The sequence below is a fragment of the Lissotriton vulgaris genome, chromosome 1_1, assembly GCF_964263255.1.
Source record: "Lissotriton vulgaris chromosome 1_1, aLisVul1.2, whole genome shotgun sequence".
NCBI classification, from domain to species: domain Eukaryota; kingdom Metazoa; phylum Chordata; class Amphibia; order Caudata; family Salamandridae; genus Lissotriton; species Lissotriton vulgaris.
Genome location: NC_141685.1, coordinates 1755001353 through 1755018422, shown reverse-complemented (window position 1 = coordinate 1755018422; position 17070 = coordinate 1755001353). Strand labels below are relative to the sequence as shown.

Below are 17070 nucleotides of genomic sequence, written 5' to 3'. Positions count from 1 at the left end.
ACATGTTTACAGCGGTTACATAACTCTGAAATAACTCCTGAACCATATGACAAGGATGCAAATGGGTGAAGAGTTGAGGTTGAAAAGGGGGAAAGTCTGAGGTGTGTGTGTGTTCTTCGGAAGACTCCAAATTTGTGGTGCACTGTCAATGCTATCTTGTAGGCTTAAGTAACTCACAACTGTAGGTGATGCTGACTACTGTTTACATTGATGGTGTCTGTTTCCCTAAACAAGATGGCTGGCCAGTGTTTACTATTGATTTACTATATCACTTCTTAGATAAACTTCATCCCTTCATTGAGTGCTGCCAGAATCATCAGGATGTGCATGTTTCCCTGTGTGTTATAATTTCTCCACCTTGGAGTCCAGTTGTCCCAATCAACTTAGCTGCAAACTGCTGAAATGTTCAGGACTTCTGCTATGCATCACTCAGCTGTACTCTTTTCAGTAGTCATCACTGTTCAGTGGGCTGTATTGTACTGTCTTCTTTGGAGCCTAATGACAGTATCATATTAACCTCGCAGGCAGTGAATTCTGTGCATGTAATTTGTTTTTGTGGGTTTGTGTATTTATTGGTCTTTTTGGTACCTCATTCAGCTTTTAAATTAGTCTGTACAGGGAGACCTCCATAAGCATCTTTTCCTCTTTACCCACTATCCTATCTCTCTGTATGCCACGTTTATGCTTTTTCTAAGTTCTTAGCTCTCCCAAGAGCACCCAGCGAGATACTCTGGTCCCGCGCCATTTTAATAGTCCCCTCCTTCACATTCTCCTTCGGAGCATATTGCACTTCATTTACAAGTATAAAAATGTAAATTCTTTAGGAGTGGAATGCCTGTTTTGCTATTGACAGGAGTCATAATACAATATTTCTCCCAAACCGATCAGTCTTTTAGTCTGTCAGGCTCTCGCACTTTTCAGGGATGGACGGATGTCACATGTGATCTGCTTGCGGCTGCCTCCTTTTAATTAAATACTCAACTGTTTATTCTTGTCATTGCTTGCAAGCCACGCGATGCCCCATCCTTTACTGCTTAAGGTACCCTACACTGCTTTTCTGCCTGTCCAGTGATGCTTTAGTGGGAGACTACCTACTTCTCCCTAGCTGAGACTATCTGGTGTCCACTCTGCTTGCATACATTAATGGATTTCTCCTACTAGACCATGGGCACTCTACGTTCTGTGCTGTGCACTGACGACCGCATGCATCTCTGTCCCTGGACCTATTTCTCTTTGAAGCAAAGAATCCGGCAGACCTACTAAAACTCTTTAAATACACACGCAGGCCCCAGTAGGAAAACCCAGTGCCACGCTGGACATGGACTCTCAGGAGTATGAGATACAAGGCTGAGAGGCAGCGATGCCTGGCAGTCTCCTCTCTTGGCTCTGGCCATTGCCCAGGTCAGCATCCAATGACCGCTTTGATGCCGCTCGTTGGCCTCAGTGGAGTGGAAGTTCATCCTATGGAGTGGAGCTTACTTAGTTAGTTAGTTAGTTATTTAGTTAGTTACTTACTTACTTAGTGGAGAAGTGTGGCTCACTGGTTAGAGGAGGCAGACCCTGATGCAGAGGTCAGACCCGGGACCAGGGTTCAATTCCCGACGCGGCAGGGTCTTGAGCTCAAAAATGTCCACGGACTCGATAATTCTCGCCTCGGTGCCTACTCGAATCATGGGTTCACACTCTGCAACTCTGGTAGCTTGCTTAATCTCCACTACGGCCCACCGCGATGGGATGTCTGGTCTTCACCTTGGGGATCTCGCTGGGAAAGCCAGGATGGGTTCCCAAAGCAAGCGCTAAGAGACCTGTCGGTGATTTGGCGCTATATAAATCGAAATTAACATAACATAACATAACATAACTTAGGAGGCCATCTTGGCAACCTGGTCCTTGCCCAATTTCAGATAAATGGATTAGGGTTCCATGTGCATAATATGCTCTGGGCTTCGGGAGTATTAGATTTGTGTAGTTAGGTACAACTTCCATCACAGTGCCCTTTAGCGTTCTTCTTAGTTTAACTCAAATGCGCACTCCAATCATCACACTGTTGATCTTTGCCTTCTGTGCTGGTTAGGAGGAGATGTAGCTGCTTTGTACCATCATTATCTGTTGTAATGTATGTTTGTAGCATGCATGGTGCATCATGCCTGCAGCACAGAGAACGGCTTTGTGTAAGGGCAGCCTGGCTTAGAGTACTATCCAAATGGTTTACCATGTAGTGTTTTCATAAATGCCCCTCTTCTTTCCAAAGTCATCAGGACAATATGTATTTTGTCTGTCCCCCTTCCAGTCAGGGTCGGACTGGGACAAAAAATAGGCTTGGGAACAAAAATAAAAGTGGCCCTGATTAGCAATCCAAATAAATAAATAAAAAGTGCACCGCATGTAAATCAGCCCAGTTTTGAACTTGTAAACATACACTGTGTGGGGATTTTGCAAGGTGTGGGAGATAGCATGCATTTATGTTAGCTCCAGGCAATGCTTGTTGTAATCATAGGGACAGCAACAGAAAAAAAGCCGACCTGGTCATAAAACAAGCCTGCACACTGCTAAAACACCGTCCGCATTATGACCTGTCAGAAAAGCCCACCGAGCACTGACTGACTGCCCTATAGGACAGTCCAACTTTGCTTCCTGTAGTAGTTCCTTTTCTAGTTTTCATTTCCTGACTCTGTGTGTCTCAGGTTTAGGTTTTAAGTTACAAGGGAAATAATGTTGCCTTTTCCAGACTGAAAAGGAAATCTGCAAATCAAAGATCTGTGTAAAAATGGAAAGGAATGCAAGTTTGAAACGTAAGAGCAGCTCGGATAAGTACAAATCGCGCCTTTACATTTACACAAAATAAAATCAACCCAGGAGTATTATTGCTGTTTTCTAAATTTGAAATATGCAGCACAGCCTAAAAGAACAGCGCGAAGGCTGACGAGGCGTAATGTTTCTGCTGAAGTTGCATGAGGTGAGACGGTCATCTCAGTTACCAGCCGGATGCTGCAAATCTAATCCTACCGAAGATGTCCCTGGCAAGCATTAAGTGGGGAAACCCAACCTCTGTCACGGCGACGAGCCAGCATTGATAGAATGATGACCTAGCTTCAAGCCTTGGACAATCACTTGATGCCCAATCAATAGCCATTCTGGAGGCTAAATCTAGTTGGCACATTGATAGGTTGCAAGTAGCGAACACCAATACAGCAATAAGGCTGCATGTGTTAAGTGGAAGGACCCAATGTATGGAACGTTTTCAATTGGAATTGCAGATAGACGTAATGCTGGAGGGGTGCAGCTACTGCTGCTCTGTGTTCACAGGTGAACACCTGTGAGAGTGCACTATACAATTTCTTTGTTCTCTAACCACCCCTAGAATGTACGTGGCTTGATATTACACAGGCATTGAGTTTCTTAAGCTGCCTAGGCTTGTCAGCTGCATTCCATTGACAAGTGCAAAGCAGGGCAAACCACGTCTGTGAATGCTGGTTATCATTGAGACCTCTAGTGCTTAACCTGACATAGCAATGATTGAGATGGACTTACCTTTAGAATAGGTTGATCTGCGCACACACAGACGCTTGCATTGCGACAAACAGAACGTTCTAACATACATGAGTAGGCTGAACAGAGCAGGAGAGGAACCTACTCAAAACGTGTTACAGCAGAGACAGTGTCAGAAGAGCATCTCCAGGCTGGCCATACTAGAGCACCAGACCATAAATGATCAGAGACCAGTTTACAGGAGGGATCAGAATGTAATTTTGTAAAAAGAGGTCTGAGCTCCTGCAGAAGTTAGTGTTTAGGGAACCCCAATACAGAAATAGTGCCCACCTGAGGATTTCAAACAAAATCGGATGGATGTCTGCCAGCTGGACGGTTCAAGAAGGCTAGAATGGTCGAGTATTTTAGAGGAGGGCAGATTAATTCATAAAGCAAAAGGTTCTTTGTTTGAGGCAGATAATTTTGAACTATTATGCTCCGCTCCCCCCTGCTTTCAGCATCACCCCCCTGCATCGGGCTCTTCTCTAGGCTAAAAGACAAACCTACCTAACATTTCACTGCGATACCATCACATCATCTACAGCCCTTTTTAATTATATGGCCCAAGATCCTTCCAATTGTGTGAATTTATGTCCTTGTCAAGTGAACAAATGGACCTCACAATCTAGCTATTTCTGTAATTTGCTGGGAGCCCATGATTTTCAAACCCTCTGTCTTACAGTGGCGCCTATTAAAATAGTTTGGTATTCAGGATACTGCTGTATGCACACAACATTAAGCCTGCGGAATGCTTCTCTCCGGTTACTCTGAAAAAGCATCAGTTCCACCCGGCTAGCTTTTTAGGAGATAGTAAGGGCACACGACTGCGCCCAGCAACCATTACCCTGGATGGACATCAGTGTGCTTGAAATGCAAATGAGCTTCTTGGCATTTAGAAACACCCCCTGCTTCCCAGCAGCGAGGACAGTGACAACCTGCTATTCCACTTCAAAACAGCAAAAGGCATTCAACTTCTTTAATTAACAACACAACACATGAATTATTTAATAGTTATTGCAATGCATAATGCATGATCTCAATGTTTTTCTTATAAGCACTCATCCTTAAAAAAACTATCTTATTCTAAAAAGCTGTATAATGTTTTCAGTAACTTTCCACACATTCAAGTACATTTCTTGTCCGTTACTTCAATTTTTAATTAGTGACTTCATTACATGTAGTCTCAGAGTGCAGCTACTGCTAGGGTACATTTGTTTAGGATTTTTTTGTATCTCCTTTGGTTTAGAGAGCAACTGTTAGGATATTTTAGCAGTGGCTCTATGGTTCTGTGTTATTGATTCGATGCCACTCATTCATCCCTTCTCTCCTTTGTCATCTTTATAAATCTCCTAGTTCCTTCTAAATACCTCTGTTCCCCGTCACCTATCTACTTATACGCCCTGTTCAGTGTCATCGGCTAATCAATGATCTCCTCCCGGTTATCTCATACAGTGTTACCCAATGGCTGTTAGGCAGCCATTAGAACACCATTGCTTACAATTGTATTTCCGCTGACTGATCTATTTTGAGAAATTGAAAAACTATGGGCCTGATTTAGAAGTTAGTGGAGGGGAGCACTTCATCACAAATGTGACGGATATCACGTCCTCCGTATTACAATCACATTCTATCCTATGAGTATAATAATAGAGCAGACGGAATATCCGTCACATTTGTGACAGAGTATTCCCTCTGCCGACTTCTAAATCAGGCTCTTTGTCTAACATAAAATCATGAACTGACTTTCCTCAAGATGCTTCCAGGTGAGACAGAATGGTAACGTTCAGTGGTGTAGCTAGGCCTTTTGCCGCCTGTGGTGGTCCGTGCGATTTCCGCCTGCAGCAGCCAAATGTAAGAGCGGGGGCGAGGTGCTGTCGATTCCTGCCGTTGTCGCCCCGCGACGGCTGCAGGTAAGAGTGGGGAAGAGACCGGCGCCCCCAAACCTTGTGCCGTCCGAGGCAGACCCCCCCACCCTCCTTGCTACGCTACTGGTAACATTTAGATCCGTGGCAAGGTTTGAGATGCAGAGAAACCGATGGGATACCTGCAAGACCCTCTACCAGATTAAGGGAAATAGATGCAGGCATCTGTCTAAGAATGTTGGGCACTTCCTATAGCACACAGAGGAACTAAGTCAAAATGTTGTCACAAGCTTTTACAAGTCATGCAAAATCACTTAGAGCAGTGGTCTTCAAACTTTTTAACCCTGCGCCCCCCTTCCAATAATGAGTAAAAAGTCACTGCCCCCCTTCAACATTTTTCACAATTATTCTATTAAACTGGTAATGTTTAAATAGGTCTAGTCTTATTTAAACACTGCAATTAAGTTCTGTTACTGTTTTAAAAATGCAAATACCTGATTGGCAAACATACTATTTTGGCCAGGCAGGCCTTACTAAGGTGTAAAAGTATCCACAGTGTGATTATTAGAAATGAGGTTGGAGAGTTTGAAGAGTATGTGGAGTCCCTTACCTTTTGACGCCTTCTCCCAGCAAGGATATAAATGACAAAAGGTGTGTTTAGTGATGGAGCTGCTTACTGATGCTCATTTTTTCCTTCTGAAAAAAGCACTGTTGTCAGCATAATGCTTCTTGTGGCCAGAGCCTGGACCCCCCCCGCCCCCCCCCTCCACCCCCCTGCTTCCCCCGAGATCACTTGAGGCCCCAAGGGCGGGGGCTGCCCCCCAGTTTGGAGACCCCTGATTCAGAAAGTTCCTATGATTTTCTAGGAAGTTGCAGCCAGTCTTCAATTGTTAAAACATTTTTAGAAGGTAAAATTCCTGTTTCAGATGCAGAGGAAGAGAGTTACAGAGCGTACTACCTAGCAATCCAAAAGCTTCACCACACCAGTGCGTTTCTTGATGGAAACAAACCTAGATAAGGCCAAGTGAAAGATACTCAGAGGGACCTGCCTGTGAATGCTGCTAGTAAGAAAGGGAGACTGGACTCTGAAGAAAATGTGGTACATCAAACATATCGTTTAGTATCCACTTCTTCAAAGGAAATGAATGAAACGCCCTAATTTTCCAGATCCTTGATCACCCACAGATTAGATACTTCAGATACATTGTGGTTTGAACCTGAGGGCATGGAGATGCTTGACATGTTTGACTGCTTTTTACTCTGACCTTGCATTTTCCCAGTGTCTGGAGTTAAGGAAATTGAGGTCAGAAAGATAACGTTATTTACTCTGTTTTATATATTGTGGTCAGCTGAAGAAGCAGAGTTTGGATCACGAGTCACTTGGTTGCGGAGTTAGCAACTTAGCCACAGAACTTCATCTTTTCCTGTATTCGGTAGGATCTTGCGTGTTCCCGAACTCACCCTTCACACTCATGCTGCGTCTGGAGTGATTTGCACCATTACCATGGAGCTGTTCATAAGTCTGTGGTCAAAGCAGGCTTTCAAACAAAGATTATCATCATATATATTAGGTTTAACTTAACTTTTTCTGAAAAAAAGATGAAAATAATTGAGAGAGGGAAAGTCTCTTGGCTAGAGTATGAAGAAGAACTGAAGAATTTGCCTCAGCGAGGAATTAATCTGAGGACAGACGTTCACCAGCCAACTGATATTACTCCCAAGGAGTTTGTTTGTGCTCTCCTGGCAGATATTCACTGTTGTTTAATATTGCTTGTTTTGGGAACATTGATTCTCCATCTTTATGTATTACTGACAAGTTGTGTGGCCTGTTTGAGAGCATTTTGTAGTCTTTTATACTCTAAAATTATATAAGGGATAAAACTAGAATTTTAAACCATGTATGTAATTAAATAAAACATATACGGCCCGATGTAGGTAGGCAAATACCGGTCGGTAACGGCCGAAAATCGGTAAATTCGGCCCTTACCGACCGGTATAAAAGATTTGAGATATATGTGATAAAAAATGTACAGAATCGGTAAAAACCAGTCGGTAAAATACCGAATCGGTATTTCACGAATCGGAATATACCGAATACTTATTTTCCGAATCGGGAAGTAAGGAATGGTAATTTTCCGATTCGGAACTTACCGAATTCTTATTTACCGAGTCGGTAAATAAGAAATGGTAAAAATGGCATATCGAGATGTAGGAAATCCCAAAAATACCGAATCCCATGAAAATCGGTATTTAAGAGTCAGTAATTACCATGGGTTGAAAGCAGGTGGAAACCAGGTACAGGTTATAAAAGAAGGCCCCAAAATGCAACACTGCAACCACAATGGCAGCTTTCTACATCATGACAAGGCGGCTACGTATACAGGCAGCAGGAGAGAGGGTCTGGCTAAGGGAGGATCAGGTGTATAGGCAGAGGATTACCCTCTTCCAACTGACTGAAGCTGAAATCCTGCAAAGATACAGACTCCACCCCAGAACCATCCTGGACTTGATCAGGGACCTCCACCCATATCTGGAACACCCAACCCCAAGAGCACACGCCATCCCACCCCACGTGCAGGTGTTGTGCTGCCTACATTTTCTTTCTTCTGGGAGCTACCAGCATGTGATTGCTGCGGTAGGTGGGGTGTCCCAGAGCTGCCTGTCACATTTCTTCAGAAAATTCCTTGACGCCATGATGCAGAGGATGGAACACTAAATTGAGTTCCCTGACACACCTGCTGAACTAGCAAAGACAAAAACCGATTTCTATCAACTTGCACAGTTCCCGCACATCATAGTCTGTATCGATGGGACGCACATCCCACTATGCCCACCTGCAGCAACAGAACACATATATAGAAACCGGAAGTCTACGCATTCAATCAATGTGCAGGTGATCTGCAACGCTGCCAACATGATTACGGACATTGTTGCAAAATTTCCAGGGAGTACCCACGACTCCTACATATTCCAGAATAGTGGGATATACAGACGCCTTGTGGCTGGTGATTTTGGGGATGGATACCTGCTAGGTAAGTAAGTGTGAGACACCCTGATAGTCAATGCAGAAGGATCAAGCATGAGTATGTGACTAATCAAAATGTCATTTTCCACCCAGGTGACAGTGCATATGCCCTGCGTTCATTTGTTCTCACCCCCTACCTGAATCCATCCACCAGGAGCGAAAAGCGTTACAACGTGGCACACAGAACAACACGTTGCGTTGTGGAACGCACTTTTGGACTGCTTAAAAGCAGATTTAGGTGCCTCCATAAGAGTCTCACATATCATGAGGACATAGATGATGGGACAGAACAAGCCGATGACAATGCAGCAGGTGCAGCGCCAGCAACAGATGGCAGACTGAGACGCGCAGAAATCACAAACAGATATTTCTAATAGAGTAATGATACACAGGCATGTTTACTTCTTGAAGCACTCTGTTTAATATGCACTACTGGACTCCACATATTCAAGACCACATGAACCAAATAAAATCCACTTTTCACACTGGGTGGCCAAAGTTCACTTCACTGTGACCTGTCCTTTGTTCGGGATGAAATGTTAATGTTTGCGTTTACGCATTATGTTGTGGGAGCCACGGGGCAGGGGTCCAACTTGCGCAGTGGTGCCAGGGTCATCTGCATGAAGCCTGCTGCTCCGGCGAACATCCTGTACAGGCGTGCTGGATCCACTCCTGCTTGTGGAGTCCTCTGTGTCCACGACACACGTGTCACTGAGTCAGCAGTACCTCACTAGCAGAGGTCACCCTCCCCATCCACCTGGACAAGTCACTGCAGCAGTGTACAATGTCAGTCTGCATGTTCACTGACCGGCGGCATAGCAGGGTGGTTGCAGTTGCCAGACGGTTGATGTATTTATTCATCTGCTTCAGTTCGTGCCTATTCCTGCGCCTTTCTGTCTGGTCACTTTCCAGCCTGTCACAGAGGGAACACAAGCACACACCCATGTCCCTCACCCCCTCTGCCATGGACTCCATTCCTTTGGCCATGGACTCCATTCCTAGGGCCATGGAGCATATCCCCCTTTCAATGTTTGACATCCTGCTATTGAGGATGCGCACCTGTCTGTGCACTGCCATGATCCCTTTGGCCTGCATGCACTGGATCCTCACCATAGTGCTTTCCAAACCGGCAAAGACCCCCTGCATATCATGCCCCTCTTCTCGCTCACATGCCCTACGACCACGGGCACTTGCACGCCCAGATCCTAATGACCCCTATTGCCCTGCGTTGCCAGCCACTGCTGGAGTGCTAGGTGTCTGAACCTCCACCTCTTCCTCATCAGAGCTTTCCAGTATCCTGAGTGGTGGAACGTCCTGCCTCCTTGGCCTCAAGTGCACAGAGTACCCTGAGCTTGGTTTTGTGGCACCTGCAGGTACTGCCGGAGTCTGTGTCTCAAACAGCAGGGGTGACAGTGGCTGTGCTGTGGTGTCTTCCTCCATTGCTGTGGGTGCCTGCATGGTGTGAAGTGTCCTCAGGGACAGTGCTGTGTCCTGCTTTGTATGTGGGCTTCTCCCTCGCAGCCGTTGCTGGTGCACTTGCCTCCCCTCCCTGCGCTGCACTCTCCTGTGGGCAGACATGGACAATGATCACCTGTGTGTTTCCATTAGACAAATTCCTATCACACAATTTCCTAAGACTCAATTTTCGAGATCGGCTTTTACCGACTCTGTAAATACCGATTCGGTAATCTCCGAATCGGTAATCTCCAATTCGGTATCTCCCATTCATTTCTATGGGCCTGGAGGTCCATAGGGTTGAATGGGTGATTCCGAATCGGTGATTACCGATTCGGAGATTAGCGAATCGGTATTTACCGAGTCAGGATTCCGACTGTCACCGATTCAGTATTTTTTTTCCATTTTTTACCTACATACAGTTTTTCGATTCATAAATACCGATTCGGTATCAATCGGTATTTATGAACCGGTAAAATGAAATTATCTACATCGGGCCCTTAGTGTTATCTACATACTCTTTCCGGCCTATATTATTAAGATTACTTTTAAAAATAATTGGTTGCCAAGGGGATTGTTATTGCACTGAGATATCCAAGTCTAAACAGTAAAAGAGGCTTGGGTGCTCTGTTACACTCTGCTTCACCACAGTGTGCGAAAAGTGACTTCCTGTTGATGTGATGGTAAGCAGCAAAAATGTCATCGCCATGTCTCATGTTGGCATTGCAAAATAGAGAACTATAAGAGCTTGTAACAATCCCACAACAGATAACTCTAATGCTGTCTGTGCACTGAATGTTCCTACAGAACTACTAATTAGTAAGTGCCAGATGTAGTCCCACTTTAGTTTGGCAGAAGAAAGTGGGATTTTATTACCCGTGGTAATACCATTACCCAAGCTGAAGTATTTTTCCACATGTAGCATATGCCTCCTATTCCGAGTTTTCAACTTCAAAATGAGGCTAAAGGTGCAGAATCATTATACAACAAACCAAATTCCACATGTGTCTTTTTTATGCTCCTCTTCCCTGTGATAAAATTTGGCCAGGGTGTGACAATTATGTTTGGAAAGGGATCGGAATTTAGCCATGAACTTGTAGTCAGGAACTTTGTGTTGAAAGCCAATGGAAAATCGTCTGATAGGTGGGGGGGATGCTAAATATACTGGAGAATCCCCCAGTGGAATTTCCCCCATCAAACTAACACTATGTGGCAGAAATTCTGCATGTGCATTTATAATGTTTTCTAGGAACTGAATGCGTTTCTGTTCTCATGGCAACTCTCAATAAGGCCCTAATTGTTGAAGTTGAATGCAAAGTCAAAATAACTATAGAAATATCATGTCAAATATTCACAAGGTTGTCCTTAATGAATACAATGGGATTGGTACAATGATTGTCAGTTATTAAATGTAACCCAACTGCCCTAGCATAATTGTTATAGTAATTATTATAGGAAGAAGCATAATAGACTAAACACATAGAACAATAGGTCATATTATGCTGTTCTTCGTTCTGTTTTTAAAACATAGTTAATATTAACATCCAAGCAGGTGTTAGGAGAGAAGGAATTGTTACATGTGACCACCACCTTCAATTCTCCCCACAAACAATGTTGTTGTACATCAGAAACTACTGTTCTGTTTCAACAAATCCTTAATACCAATCTTAAATCTATCAAAAAGCACAGTCTTATTGAATATTCTTTGAATATATACAAGTATTTCAACCTTTGTGACAGCCGACTTGTATTTTGCAGTGTTAGGAGTTCAACTTACTCAAAGCTAGAAGGGTCGAATTTGTGAAACAGTGCATACTTTCAAGGTACTGGATCTATATATTTATCACTTTCTTCTAATTTAGCTTTTTCAATGCACTACCTTGTTTCTCAGCCACTTCTTTCAATATATCTTCTAGCCCAACTTTGACTCATCTCACATTTCTTTCTACTACTCTTTCCAATTCACTACCCTATCTCTCACCCTATACATCTATCATTATATCCTCTACACCCACTCTCTCATTTATCCCAAACCCAATACCATTACTATGTTCCCCCAAATAACCCTTTTTTGACTCTCTCCTACTCTACCCCTCCTTGCATCATCTGGCACCTGTTTTACTATAACGATCCCCCAAAACAAATCTTTCTAAACTCTTCCCCTCCAAAAACCCTTTTTACTCATCCAAAAGCCTCCTCCTACTGCTATGACCTAAAAAAAGAAATCCTTCACTCTTCTGTCCCTCCACTATCCTTTTCAATCAAAATGGCAGACTAGCATGTTCACTTCTCTAATTCCATATTCCACTATGCTAATTCACCAATAATCCTTTATGGGTTCCAGAGTAGCGTGCTACTCGCCAAAAAAGCGTTTCAACACCTCATCAGGGTTACAAGCGCTATATAAATGCAAACCTTTTTTCCTTTTTTACCCCTCTCAATCCAAATAACTGACTAACATAGCCACCACTCAAATTACTTCATATTTCACTATACTAATTTTCAACACTAATCCTTTATGGGTTCCGGAGCATCCTGCTACTCTCCAGAAAAGCGCTTCCAAGACCCCAGCAGGGGTAACTGGCGCTATATGAATGTAAACTGTTCTATCCCTTCGCTATCCTTCTCACTCAAATAACTGACTAATATCCACCACTCAAATTACTTTCATATTTCACCGTACTAATTCACCACTAATCCTTTATGGGTTTCCGGAGTAGCATGCTACTCGCCAAAAAAAGCACTTCAACACCCCATCAGGGGTTAGAAGCGCTATATAAATACAAACCTTCTTTCCTCTTCTATCCTTGTGCTCTCCTTCCAAATCCAAATAACTGACTAACGTATCCACCACTTAAAATTTACTTGCATGTTACACTATACCACTGGTACTCATAGTACGGCCCGCGGGCCGGTGGCGGCCCGGCAAGCCTTCCCTGGCGGCCCGCGGACTGCAGACATGTAGCGTGTTTAAAATTTTTTTTTTTTTACAGTGTCAGCAAACACCCCTGCGGCAGCGCGACTCAGACTGCTGCTCTGTGGGGGCCGGGCGATTCCCTTCGTAGTCAGAGTGGGGCTGCAGGGGGGCTAAGAGGTGACAAAGCCTCATTAACAAACGAATGGTCTTTTGAAGACACGTGAAGTGCTCCGGTGAGGCTGTGTTTGTGTGTCTGCCTGCCCAGAAGCTGTCTCAGCCTGGGCACACACAGGCAAGGTGGAGGGAGGGAGACAGGGAGGGAAAGGGAGGGAAGGAGAGTGAGGGCGAGGGAGAGTGAGGGAGGGAGAGTGAGGGAGGGAAGGAGAGAGTGAGGGAAGGAGGGGGCGAGGGAAGGAGAGAGCGAGGGAAGGAGAGAGCGAGGGAAGGAGAGAGCGAGGGAAGGAGAGCGAGGGAGGGAGAGTGAGGGAGGAGAGAGTGAGGGAAGGAGAGAGTGAGGGCGAGGAGAGGGAGAGGGAGGGCGAGGGAGAGCGAGGGAAGGAGAGAGTGAGTGAGGGAAGGAGAGAGTGAGGGAAGGAGAGAGGGAGGAAGAGTGAGGGAGGGGGAGGGAAGGAGTGAGGGAAGGAGAGAGCGAGGGAAGGAGAGAGGGAGGGAGAGTGAAGGAGGGAGAGTGAAGGAGGGAGAGTGAATGAGGGAGAGGGAAGGAGGGAGTGGGAAGGAGAGAGCGAGGGAAGGAGAGCGAGGGAAGGAGAGCGAGGGAAGGAGAGCAAGGGAAGGAGAGCGAGGGAAGGAGAGCGAGGGAGGGAGAGCGAGGGAGAGTGAGGGAAGGAGAGAGTGAGGGAAGGAGAGAGAGAGGAAAGGAGAGAGTGAGGGAAGGAGAGAGTGAGGGTGAGGAGAGAGTGAGGGCGAGGGGAGAGGGAGGGAAGGAGAGAGCGAGGGAAGGAGAGAGAGAGGAAAGGAGAGAGTGAGGGTGAGGGGAGAGTGAGGGTGAGGGGAGAGTGAGGGCGAGGGGAGAGGGAGGGCGAGGGGAGAGGGAGGGCGAGGGAAGAAGAGATCGAGGGAAGGAGAGAGCGAGGGAGGGAGACAGAGTGAGGGAGACAGAGTGAGGGAGACAGAGTGAGGGAGAGAGAGGGAGACCGAGGGAAGGAAGGAAAGGGAAGGAGAGGGAAGGAGGGAGAGGGAAGGAGAGAGGGAGACAGAGGGAAGGAAGGAGAGAGGGAGACAGAGGGAGGGAGGGAGAGGGAAACAGAGTGAGGGAGAGGGAAACTGAGGGAGAGGGAAACAGAGTGAGGGAGAGGGAAACAGAGTGAGGGAGAGGGAAACAGAGTGAGGGAGAGGGCAACTGAGGGAGAGGGAAATAGAGAGAGGGAGACAGAGATGGAGAGGGAGACATAGAGAGTGAGACATTCAGAGTGAATGAGACAGAGGGAGGGAGAGAGGGAGTGAGAGATATATATATATATACCGGGTCTGGTGGCTCAGTGGACGAAGGCGTCCGCTGCCATGACCTGTGATCAACCTCATAGTCCCCACCGGTGCGGCCCTTGGACATAAACCACACTGTAAATTTGGCCCCCGAGAGAAACTTTGTGAGTACCCATGCACTATACTAATTCAACACTAATTCTCTATGGGTCCCGGAGTAGCATCCTACTCGCCGAAAAAACCCTTCGACGCCTCGTCAAGGGTAGAAATCGCTATACAAATGCAATTACAATACAAAACAATAATTTGAGCCGGTGTTTTCTGGTGTTGGCACTTAATTGTCAACACCAGCACTTATAACAGCGTCCCACATGGTGGCGTTGTTAGTTTAATTTTGTGATGAGCATAACAGTTCTTCAAAAATTCAATGTACATTAAATTGACTAATTAATACCGCTCGCCCAAAGATGTAAAAATAGCTTGGGTGACAGATATTAGTCCTGTTTAATGTATATTTAAAGTTTGAATTGTAGCACTTGAAGGAGTGTGATGGTTAGTTGTTGTGCTGCTACTGTCATTGGCAGGGGCAATGTGGGGATGTAAGATGTAATGGCTTCCTGACCATGGTCCTGGCACTTATTTATTAATTAGTTTCTTTTGACAAATTAAGCACTGTGTGAACCCCATCCTTCATGTATCTTGTAATTAAATCTCTCTGTGCTTATATCCCAGCATTTCCTTCAAAAGTGTGCTATCTAATTGAACTTTGTGTGTTTTCCAAATTTGCCAAGTGAAAGGACGAATTCATATGTTGCTTTATTATACTCTGAGTCCTTTCAAGTGGGCATCCTGAAATGGGTGCTTTCAGAACTTCTCATCAATAGGTGTGCTTAACCCAATCACAGAGCAATAACATCTGCTGTTTGGAGTTGCCAACTAGTGGGTGTGAGCTACAGGAGGGCACGGAAAAAAGGGTTCTTTTTCCTTTTATTCTCTATAGTAGCCAATTGCTTGGTAAATGCCACTCATATGACGATGTTTTGGCCACCGTACAATGTGCGGTTTTGTTTGATGTGAGGGACTATTGACCACTTCTCTTGACCCCAATTCCCTTCCTGTATTTCTCTGTGTACCCTTTGTCTTCCCGTTTGGCTCAGTTAACCCTTTGTCAGTTATCCAAGATCAAGCTCTCCACTTGTCTGTGTCAATGGTCTGTTGATGCCATCTTGCATCTTTTGAATTCAACTTTCTTTTTCATTATTGTGTTGAGTGGTAATTGTGAAACACCACAGTCTATGTTTCTGAGTTAATTACAGACATAACTGTGAAATAGTTGTGTTCTGATTTGTTTTATTTAAAAGAACACTCCATAAAACCTCTAATGTAGCTCAAACACACTGGTTAACCTTGCTCGTGCAGCTAACAAAACATTTCAGTCATGTCCATTCTGCGTACACCCACATAATCTGAATTAAGCTAATTTTCTAATTAAAGAAATTCTTAGCAAAACATGGTTTTAGTAGGGTTGAAAAACTAATTTCTGTTAATGCCGGTACCTGCTATTAGGTTTAGCTAGTCTATTCTTAGCAGAAAGAGTAATTTATAGCTAAAATGTGGAATGCCTTAAAGCTTGCTATCTGAAGGTGGTATTGCTGAATTAGCTAGAAAGTAATTGCTCGCGGGTTAACAGATCGGTTAGCTTCAAGTTGGAAAAGGTATATTTTTCAATAGTTTTTTAAAATACTCACAGAGGTGGTGGTTGAAACATGGAGATAAATGAAAATGCTAGGCTTTATAAGGGTCAGTCTTTGCCTTACAATATATTGAATATTGCAGTATTTTTAATATTGTGGGAAAAAAAGATAAAGGCTTACTCTATAAATATATTATATTGGACCATAATGCTATTAAAATAAGGTAATGTGATCTTGGCTATATAAGTCTAAATTATGATATTATGGATAGACAGTGGTCTTATCATCTACACCGATCAGAATTTCAACTTGGTCAACTGGTATATTTCGGGACAAATGGTTTGGGATAGTAGGAGGATATATTTCCTCTGGCTTGTGCCACCCTACAAACCTTTTAAAAATAGGCAGTGGCTGGTGCAATTTCCCAACCTTTTGTTCTACTTACACTTGGTTAATTTGGGTATAGATTTGCTGTATTTGGTAACCCATTCTAAGATGATTGCGAATCCGTGGTCTCTCAGCAAGGAAACCCATTGTACGCACCCATTCAGACTTAACAATGTATAATGCAATGTATCTTTGTGAATTGTATATAACCTTTGCCTGCATGCATTATTTGTTTGAGTCTAAAGTGTCAAATACACTGGAGATATCTTTGCGAATTTGACTGCTAGACTCAACCACACCAACCACATCAAATCTGCACTGGCTTCCAGTGGCTTGCTCTGAAGTTGTCTTTCAGCGGCAGAGTCAAGTTTCTGTCTATCATGACATGTCTTCCTTGGATCTGATCACAGCATCACCCCCTGCAATCCCCTGACACATTTTGCTTACTTCACTGATGCATTGTGCAACTCAATATTGTGAACTAAGGAGCTCATTAGGATTGCGGTTAATCCGCATCCTCCGGGCCGGCGGAAGCCACCGCTGGCCCGGAGGATGCAGATTAACCACTGCGGACTGAAAAAAGACCCCCCGCCAGATTAAGATGGCTGGGGGATCTTTTTTCTGTCTGCCGCTTTTCCGCCGCGGACGCCTTCCGACCGCGGCGGAAAAGCTCTAACATGGATGGCGGTGTCTATCAGACACAGCCAGCCATATTAAGATGTCGGCGGTCCTATGCCTTTCCACAGCGGCATTTCCGCT

The 17070-nt window shown here is 44.6% G+C and overlaps 1 protein-coding gene across 1 annotated transcript in view; it reads left to right on the top strand.

Annotated features, from left to right (window-relative positions):
• Positions 1-17070, top strand: part of SRGAP1 (SLIT-ROBO Rho GTPase activating protein 1) — a 538479-nt gene that overhangs the window by 369969 nt on the left and 151440 nt on the right. The gene's annotated exons all lie outside the window — the stretch shown is intronic.